The 10,217-nt window shown below is 42.9% G+C and overlaps 1 long non-coding RNA gene across 1 annotated transcript; it reads right to left on the bottom strand.

Moving 5' to 3' along the window:
• Window positions 1-431: 431 nt before the first annotated feature.
• LOC141091291 (uncharacterized) lies at window positions 432-7,758 on the bottom strand. Its single transcript, XR_012232474.1, has 2 exons — window positions 3,993-7,758; window positions 432-1,864 (listed from the first exon to the last, which is right to left on the bottom strand). It is a non-coding gene; the product is annotated as an uncharacterized lncRNA (long non-coding RNA).
• Window positions 7,759-10,217: the final 2,459 nt, after the last annotated feature.

Raw genomic sequence — 10,217 nt, 5'->3', positions numbered from 1 at the left:
GAATGGTTCCGAAAGATACATGTTGGCACCGACTCCACATCAGAAAAATGGAGTGCAGAGAGTGGTACAAGAATACGAGAGGGTTTTCAGTAAGCATCCCTTGGATTTTGGGCAGGTAAAAGGGTTTCAACATAACATCCCCAAAGGAGATCACCCACCTATCAAAGAAAGGTATCGTCCTGTACCTCCAGCTCATTATCAGTGTGCAAAAGGTATGCTAAGAGAAATGAAACAAGCAGGGGTGATCAGAGATAGCTACAGTCCTTGGGCAGCTCCCCTGGTGCTAGTCAAAAAGAAAGATGGCACAATGCACATGTGTGTAGATTACAGACAACTTAGCAAAATTACTCACAAAGATGCATACCCCTTACCGCGCATAGAGGAGTCTCTAGTATACAAAAACAGTTGGAGTAAAGACATCCACCAAGGAAAATAATTAAAATAGTTTTATTCTCAAAAATTCATGATATAGACAAAGAATACATAGAGACGGGTCACATAATTGAAGAGCTCCGTATGATAAGGAATTCAGGTACAGAAAAAACACACATGCAGCAATACTAAGAGCGATGGAATAAGGATGTGTATAATGGATATACAAAGATAAATAAAGTGCCAGTGCTTCAAGTCTTTCTTACAAATATCCAAAAGAATCCCACAGAGTGACCCTCTCACAATAATAAGCCATCACAGCATAATAGCTCAAAGTCCTAGTTTGGAGGCCACATATTGGAAACCTGTTCAAAAACGCTTACCCATAGCTGATCAGTATGCCACACGTGTAGCCCCTACGCGCGTTTCGCGTGGGCTTCGTCGGGGGGCTGTGATGGCATGTTCTGTCCCACTCTCCCTTATAACACCCCATCGCAGCTGTAGAGAATCATCATAGATGGCGCATGTCATCACAATGGGACCCGGAATTCGCGTCAGTAGACGGCGCCAAGATGGCGGTGCGGCTCACCCAGAACAACTGGTGACGTCACTGAACCGCACACGTCATCAAAACGGCGCCGGAAATGACGCGCCGGCTATCTCCATATGCGAGACATGCGCACCGATGATCTCCCAGTGCTGATCACCAAAACAACAGGTGACGTCATCGGACCGCCCACACAATAGAGCGGCACCTAGGAATGACGCACCCATCGTCTCAGGGTGTGCATTCCACCAATCTAGCGGCGCAATCTAACAGTTGGAATCGATAACAATTTTAAGGCACATCTCCAATGACAATGCAAAAGATTTGCACCCTATAAACCAATACAATATTAGATGCGCCGCTGAGCAAGGTATACAGTATACAATTCGCAAAATAAAGACACATCAATGCACAATGAGCCCAATCTAGACCCATATAGACACGAAAAATAGAAGATATACATATATATAAAAGTATATAATATAATATATATACTATATACATAAGTGTATAATACCATATGCCCAAAAGGCACGAAGTGGGAAAAACCCCAATATGTGTGAATACATCTTTTTTCACAAAAATATCCCACAAGATTATATAATAGTGAAATAAAAACGTGAAGAAATATAATGTGAAAAAATATATATATATAAATAGAGTAAAAATAATAAATATAAAAAAAATTTTTTATAAATCAATCAAAAAGTGAAGTGATAACATAGGAAGTAAAGTGCAAAATAATACCATATAATCAAACCACTGTAAAGTGGAAATAATGCCAATTAGTGAAATAAGACATATGTATATATATATAAACAAATCGTGAATATATGATCCAGACGCTCCAGCACATGTGAAAGTCTTCTTCCTGAATCCATTGCTCGATATCAGGGGTCCAAAAGGGAGGATGCTCACAGGTACTCATTCTCATGTGGAAATAAACTATAAAAGACACAGAACATACAGAATAAAAATAAATCCAAAAACACACAAATTATAAAAAGGAGGAGAAACTAATTTGCTCGTTTAAGCCTTTCGGTGTTACAGTGTCCAAAACTGCAATCCATTTACATTCTCTCTGGGTGAGGAATCGCACCGTATTCCCACCTCTGATACCCAATTGGATACAGTCAATCCCATATATCTGCAGATCATTTGGATTACAATTATGTCTCAATTTGAAGTGCCGAGGGAGCGACTTAAGTCCACTAACATCATCCACATCACGGGCGGCTATAATGTCTCTAACGTGTTCACGTGTCCTTACTCGTAACTCACGTGATGTTAACCCTACACATATTAAGTTACAACTACACTTTGCATAATAAACAACATGTGTAGTTGTACATGTAATGAACATGTTGATGTTGAAGGTTTTAGAGCCGTCCGAAGATGTGAATGATGTTGCCCGTACATGATTTTTACATGCCAGACAATTTTTACATGGAAAAAACCCCTTCCTCTTATCTGTATTTCCAAATAAAGATGGGGGGTCTAGTCACATAGTGACTGTTCACTAGCATGTCTTTAAGATTTCGACTCCGACGGGCCGTCATCTGAGGCATCACTGGTAAATTTTTGCTGAGAGTTTGGGCCGTCATAAGTATCGGCCAATGTTTTTTAAGGATCATCCGCATTGTTTCCCACTGTTGATTTAGTGTAGAAACAAACCTTATCCCAGCATCACATTCCTTTTTCTTATTCCGTGGGACTAAAAGATTCCTTCTCTCGGATTTTCTCACTCTAGTGTAGCCTCTCTTGATACTCCGCCTGCTGTACCCACGTTCTTGAAATCTGTCCCCAAGGTCAATGGCCTGTCGCTCAAATAGACTGTTAGATGAACAGATCCTCCGGGCCCGGAGAAATTGGCCTACTGGGATGGCCCTAATGGTTGAGCTCAGGTGTGCAGACGAGGCGTGTAGTAATGCATTGACTGCAGTTTCTTTACGAAACATATCTGTATAAACAGAACCATCAGAATGCACCCTGAGTTCAATATCTAAAAAAGATATCTTCTCATGATGGAAATTATAGGTGAGCCTGATGTTGGAGTCGTTGCGATTCAGACCCCCCATAAATGAGTGTAGTTCATCGGTGGTACCCTGCCATATAAACAATATGTCGTCTATAAAGCGGAACCATCCAAGTATGTTGGGAGAGGCATGTGCGCCATCGCAAAACAAACCCCTCTCCCAAAAGCCGAGAAAGAGGTTTGCATACGAGGGCGCACATGCCGCTCCCATTGCGGTACCACGCGTTTGTAAATAGTATCTATCCTTAAATGTAAAGAAATTATGGGTAAGAATGAACCGCAACAACTCCAACACCAGACCCCTCAAATCAGCATCCAAATTACTTGCCTCGAGATAGAATTGAACAGCTCGTATACCATCTTCATGAGAAATACTCGTGTATAGAGACTCTACGTCTGCTACCACAAATAGCATATCTGGTTCGAGGGACAGGCCATCAACACGTTTCAGGACGTCCGTAGTGTCTCTGACATAGGAGGGCAAAGTCTCTACCTGTGGTTTAAGATAATATTCAATGAATTTACATATAGGGTCGCATAGCCCTCCCATGCCAGAGACAATAGGACGCCCCGGAGGTGAGATAGAATCTTTATGGACCTTGGGTAACAAATAGAACGTGGGTACAACAGGAAACCTTACAGATAACCCTTCAAGGATTTTCTTAGAGATAATTCCTCTCTCATGTGCAATCTCCAGAATATTTGCTAAAGCACCCCTAAAGGAGGTAAGTGGATTTGTTGTGAGCTGGACATACGTTCCTTTATCTTTGAGTTGTTTGAATGCTTCCCTCTCATATTTCTCCACCGGCCAGACCACCACATTCCCCCCCTTGTCCGCTGGTTTAATAACTACGTCACCCAGTTTTCGCAAATCATTCAGAGCCTTCCTTTGTTGGTAAGATAAATTATCTCTAGCTCCACTATTCTTAATTTTACGGAAATCCTCCACCACCAATCGTGTGAAGATCTCCACCTGTGGACAAATAGACAAGGGAGGGAATGTGGTAGATCTGGGGCAGATCTGAGGAAAAGAGATACCTGAAATACCAGCAGTAGACTCTCTCTCCAAATCCTCCAGTACTTCCAGGGCCTCTTGTTCTGATATTACCCCTCCCACATCATCAGAATTTCTGGAGTGAAGCTTTTTCAACACCAGCTTACGGGAAAATAGGTGTAAATCCTTTAACGCTGTGAAGAAATTGAAATTGTTACATGGAGAAAAAGATAAACCCAACTCAAGAACTTCTATCTGCGTTTTAGTTAGAACATGTGATGACAAGTTAATTACCTGCAATGCATTAGTTTTGGCTTTTTTAGCAACAGGAGGAGAGGATAAATTTTTGCGTTTAGAATTGTTCTTAAAACTACCCGAACGAGGGTCCTTAAAAAAGTCTCTTCTGTCCCACGGAATTTTTGAATGGTCAGAACCCTGAGGCCTTTCCTCAGTCGATGAGATGGATGAAAAGGAGACAGAACGTGTTCTAGACCGTGATCTAAAAGTTGATTTATTTTTATTATTCCACCTGTACATCCGGCCATTTTGTGAATCAGCTACATCACGCTGATATTTCTTTGTCTTATTTTGTACTATCTCCTTTTCCCATTTCTGTGACTCTACATCTAATTCATTTTTGTATCTCAACACTTCCTCTGGAGTGAGCTGCTGATTCATCTCATCCTGAACTACCTTGAGTTCTTCGTCTAGTTCCTCCATTTTAGATTGATTAGATTTCGCTAATAGTTCCATAAATGTTTTTGAACACAATGATGCTGCATCTTCCCATGATTTAATAAAAACCTCCTCATTTACAGGAAAGGAAGGGAAGACTTGAACTCTCAGTCCTCTCGGAATCAGACCACACGTAATATATTTCTCCAGGAATGCTTTGTTCCACCATAAACGGGCTCTTTTGAGCAACAGTTCCTTATATTTTTTAAAAAGTTCTCCACCATTTTTGGATTTACAATCATTAGCAGCACCTGAACCCTCATCAAATACTCTGTCGAGTTGTGTGCGCCACGCTTTCTCGCGCTCGCGAAAGTCCATCTGTCCCAAGATGGAAACTGTGAAAACACAGACAATGATAATAGCAATCAAAATTTCAAGGGCAGTGAACATATAATTATAGGTGGCCCTGACCCATGGTGACCACCCCATAACATGCACTAGCTGTGGAATAACTCCCAATACCTTGTATACAAAAACAGTTGGAGTAAAGACATCCACCAAGGAAAATAATTAAAATAGTTTTATTCTCAAAAATTCATGATATAGACAAAGAATACATAAAGACGGGTCACATAATTGAAGAGCTCCGTATGATAAGGAATTCAGGTACAGAAAAAACACACATGCAGCAATACTAAGAGCGATGGAATAAGGATGTGTATAATGGATATACAAAGATAAATAAAGTGCCAGTGCTTCAAGTCTTTCTTACAAATATCCAAAAGAATCCCACAGAGTGACCCTCTCACAATAATAAGCCATCACAGCATAATAGCTCAAAGTCCTAGTTTGGAGGCCACATATTGGAAACCTGTTCAAAAACGCTTACCCATAGCTGATCAGTATGCCACACGTGTAGCCCCTACGCGCGTTTCGCGTGGGCTTCGTCGGGGGGCTGTGATGGCATGTTCTGTCCCACTCTCCCTTATAACACCCCATCGAAGCTGTAGAGAACCATCATAGATGGCGCATGTCATCACAATGGGACCCGGAATTCGCGTCAGTAGACGGTGCGGCTCACCCAGAACAACTATAGCTCCTTCAAGCTAGAAATCTTGGCTATCGTTTGGGCAGTGACCGAGAGTTTCAAGCACTATTTAGCCTCATCCAAATTTACCATCTATATGGACAACAATCCGTTAACCCATCTGGAGACCGCCATGCTCGGCACCTTGGAACAAAGATGATGGCTCGGTTGTCCAATTATGAGTTCGTCATTAAATACAGAGGTGGCAATAAAAGCACCAATACCAATGCCTTGTCCCGTATGCCAAATGCTCCTGATCCAGCAGAAGATCTAGAAGACCTGGAAAAAATGGATGCAGACATTCCACCGGCACTGTGCCTCCCAATACTCTAACCATGTGACCGGAAGAAGTCTTGCCGTTCATGAAGTTTCCCTTAATCCACTACCTCACCAGGGTTGGGCAGAGATGCAGAGCAGTGACCCGGCTATATGTATGGTCAAAGAACTCCTTGGAGAAGCAGATTCATCTCCAGCTCCTGATGCACCTGCAGATGTCCAACAGTTGTGGAGAGAGAGAAAGAAGCTGTTCCTTTATGAAGGCAAGTTGATCCGAAGAGCTATTAACCCACGTACACATGAACTGGTATGGCAGATTGTGGTCCCCAGAAAAGACGTGCCTATGGTCTTAGAAGCTTCCCACAATCAAGCGGGACACTTTGGTTGGAAAAAGCTGGAAGTAGTCATCCGCGACCACTTCTTCTGGACAGGTATGAGACGGTCCATTGAATAGTGGTGTAGGGAATGCGGCCCATGTAATCTCAGAAGAAAGAACTCATCATCACTAAACAACCTTTGGAACTGGTGGCCTTAGACCACGTGCAACTAACCCCAAGCCGATCAGGGTATTCCTATGCCTTAACAATAGTGGATCACTATTCCCGCTTCCTAGTGGTTGTTCCAGTGAAAGACCAAACAGCAAGAACAGCTGCAAAGGCATTCCAAGAATATTTCTGCAGACCCCATGGCTACCCAGATCAAGTGCTGACAGACAGAGGTCCAGCCTTCGAAGCAGAAGTCTTTCAAGAATTTTGCTCCCTCTATGGATGTAAAAAGATCAGAACTACACCATACCACCCACAAGGCAATGGTCTTTGCGAAAAACTAAATAATCTGGTGATCAATTTATTGCAGGTCCTACCACTGGAAGAAAGGAACCAATCGCCTGAGAAATTACCTGATTTGATTGAAATGTATAACCATATCCCAACCAGCGCAACAGGATATGCCCCAGCTTACTTGATGCGTGCACGGCCAGGTAAACTCCCCATCGACTTGGAAATGTAAGTCCTAACTCCTGAAACCATATCCAGCCAATTGGACATGGATTGGAATACAGAAAGACAACTGCAGTGTCAAAAAGTTCAGCAATGTGTAGAGGAAAGTCTTGCTCAAGCTAGGCAAAAACCGGAAAGGAACTTTAATAAACATGCTGTGGCAACCCCCTTACCAATAGGTGAACAAGTGCTAAAGAAAAAGAGAAGAAACCACAAGTTGGATGACCAACAGGAGGCCCAGCCTTACACTATTCAACCATCTAGCTATGACAACGTCAAAATGTGTACCATCTCCAAAGACGCCAGAAAAATGTGTACTACCGTATCCAGAGACAATCTGGAAGTATGTCCAGCACAATTGCATGAAAGAGTTGAGACTAAAGAAGATCCTTAGCTGATGGAAAAGACTGATACCAAGATTTGCACTGTTCTAGGTGAATTCCCTAGTTCTTGGCTACAAGTTAACAACGCAGTGGTAGTTCCAGTGATGGTGTTCCCACAAAGGTCTTTACCAGAGATACCAAATTGTTCTGGAAGCGACGAGTCACTAATGCCAACCACTAACACTGTGCATGTGGAAGAATCAGAAAACTTGCCCACAGTCAGCAGTGAACCTGTTGTACCCATGGTAGGTTCAAAGATTCATAGGAAGTTGCCTAGTATTCCTATCTTGCGCAGATCACAGCGTAACACACAGGGCCAAACCCCTTCTCGCTATAGAAATGATTTGTTAAAATATTCTAAAATTATTAATTTAGTTTTCAGTTGCACTTACATTGAACTTTGCCTTAGGTAACGTTACTAAAAATGTTAAAGAAGTTGTGCCCACATGGACTAATGTGAGATTTCAGTAGTTATTATGCCTTATTCTACTACAAGAACTTTTGTAAAGACTCTTAAACTTGAAAAGAAAAACCCGTTCATTGTACCATGGCAGGAAGCCATCTAAAACAGCCAGTGCAGTAAATTTTTATATTACGGTCTGTGTGCCCTGCAGCTGCACTCAGGGATGATCCAAACAATCAGAAGTTGCTTTTGGCTGTAATCCACGATTCAACTCAGGTTAAATGTTATGTCATTTTGTTGTATGCTTATGTTCCATGTGTAGCCCGAGGACGTGCTACCTTTAACTAGGGGGAATGTGGCGCCCTGTGTCTTTGCCATCACAAAATGGTTAAATATGTACTGTTTTGCATGTGTTTTGTGAGCAATGGGAGTTATGCTTTCTCTGCTAGAGACCACAACACACACACAATTTACCTCACTCCCTAACTTTTCTGAAGCTTAGAGCTTTGCAGACATACCCTAACTGGGAGGAGGAAGAGTCGAGAGTTGTTGTTTTCAGTGAAGAAGAAGGAGAAGAATGCTCCTGGCAGCCATGATGACATGAGCTCCATCCAGGAGAAAAGCTAATAAGAATCAGGGAATCAGCCCTGTTGTGAATTCACTTCCTGGCCTACCTCTGGTTGCTAGTGAAGGTAGTGGAGCTGGTTGTATTGACAGAGGAGTAGCGAGTTCTCTTTCCGGGCTCCCTCTGGTGTTTACAGGAGGTAATGGAGCTGACCTAATTGACAGAGACCTGCCACCTGATAATGAGGACGACGATTGGACATCTGGAGTCTCTGACTGGATTTAAGACAGCCGACTCCCTCTATCCCTGCTGGTGATTTTTCCTGCCTCCTGAGGTCTTATGTTGTGAGTTCATTTTCCCCTTCACCATTGAGGTCCTGTCACATTTAAAATTCATAATGTGTTTCATAAGTCCTTGTTGAAGAGGTTTGTTGAACCAGTTGTTCCTGGGGTGGCACCTCCGGACCCTGTATTAGTTGAAGGTAACATGGAATATGAGGTAGAGAAGATACTGGATTCCCGTCTGGCTAGATGGAGACTCCAGTATTTGGTTAAGTGGAAGGGTTATGGTCAGGAGGATAATTTCTGGGTCTCTGCCTCTGATATTCATGCCAAAATATTGGTGCATGCCTTTCATCGGGCTCACCCTGATCGCCCTGATGGCGTGGATGAGGGTTCGGTGAGCCCTCCTCAAGGGGGAGGTACTGTTGTGAGTTAATTTTCCCCTTCACAATTGAGGTCTGATGAACTCCCTCTTCTGGTGAAGGAAGGTAGTGAGGCTGATTACAAAGCACCTGAGCAGAATGATGATGACTGGGTGACTGGGATTGCTGACTGGATATAAGGCAGCCGACGCCCTTCTGCCTTGTGGGTGATTACTCTGAGGGATTCTTGGAGACCAGTCTGATTCCTGCTCCTCAAAAGCTAAGTTTTCTGCTCTACTTTTTGCATTTGTGTTTTGGTTTTGTTTTGCTTTGTTTTTCTGGATTTCTGCCTTTCCCTGCTGGGTGAGCTGAATTCCTTTTTGCTCTGTCTTCAGATAATACCTGAGTACTGATATAGTTTTTTTGAAGCCTAGTGTCTTCAGGGCTTTTTTCCCTATCAGTCTGTTGGCTCTTGTTTTTGAGAGGGTTTTGGACAGCAGACAGCAGCTTTTCTATTCTGTCCTATTTAGTTAGCTTGGGCCCCATCATATGCTCAGCCTATCTTTCTATCTGTGTGAGTGTTTTTTCATCTTGCTTCACCGTCATTATATGTTGGGGCTGCCTATTGCTTTGGGGTGTGCTCTGGGGCAGTTTACATTTCCCTTTCCGTCTTTAGGCTATGTAGTTCTCCGGCTGTGATCGAGGGGTCTAGGGCACCGTAGGAACCCCCCACGGCTACTGCTAGTTGTTGTTGTTACGTTCAGGGGTCTGCAATCCGATAGCTGCCAACTTCTCTGGTTTTCTGGACTTAGCTAGTATTTCTGTTTTTGCCGCCTGCGGTGACTCATTCATAACAGAATCACCCGCCATACCGCAGATCCTAGGGTTCTCAATAGCAGGAAAGAATTGTAAAAAAATAAGTGTGTATATTTTTTCCTCTGAGGCCGTAGGGGGAATTTTTTTTTTCTCTCTCAATGGAGATAAAGCAATTGTCTGATCGTGTGGAGCAGCTCGCTGCGGAAGTGCAGGGAATTTCCACCTACCTTGCTCATTCACATGCTGCTGAACCAAAGATCCCTACTCCTGATGTGTTTTTTGGGGATCGGTCTAAATTTTTGAATTTCAAAAATAATTGTAAATTATTTTTTGCCTTGAAGCCTAACTCGTCAGGGAGCTCCACGCAGCAGGTTTCAAGCCTTGGGGTTGTTGTATGACGAACCTAATGCTATTGATCAGGCT

The sequence above is a fragment of the Dendrobates tinctorius genome, unplaced genomic scaffold, assembly GCF_039654945.1.
Source record: "Dendrobates tinctorius isolate UK_male_01 unplaced genomic scaffold, ASM3965494v1 ptg000051l, whole genome shotgun sequence".
NCBI lineage: Eukaryota > Metazoa > Chordata > Amphibia > Anura > Dendrobatidae > Dendrobates > Dendrobates tinctorius.
Note: the sequence above shows the minus strand (reverse complement) of the source record. Positions and strands in the feature narration are given on the sequence as shown.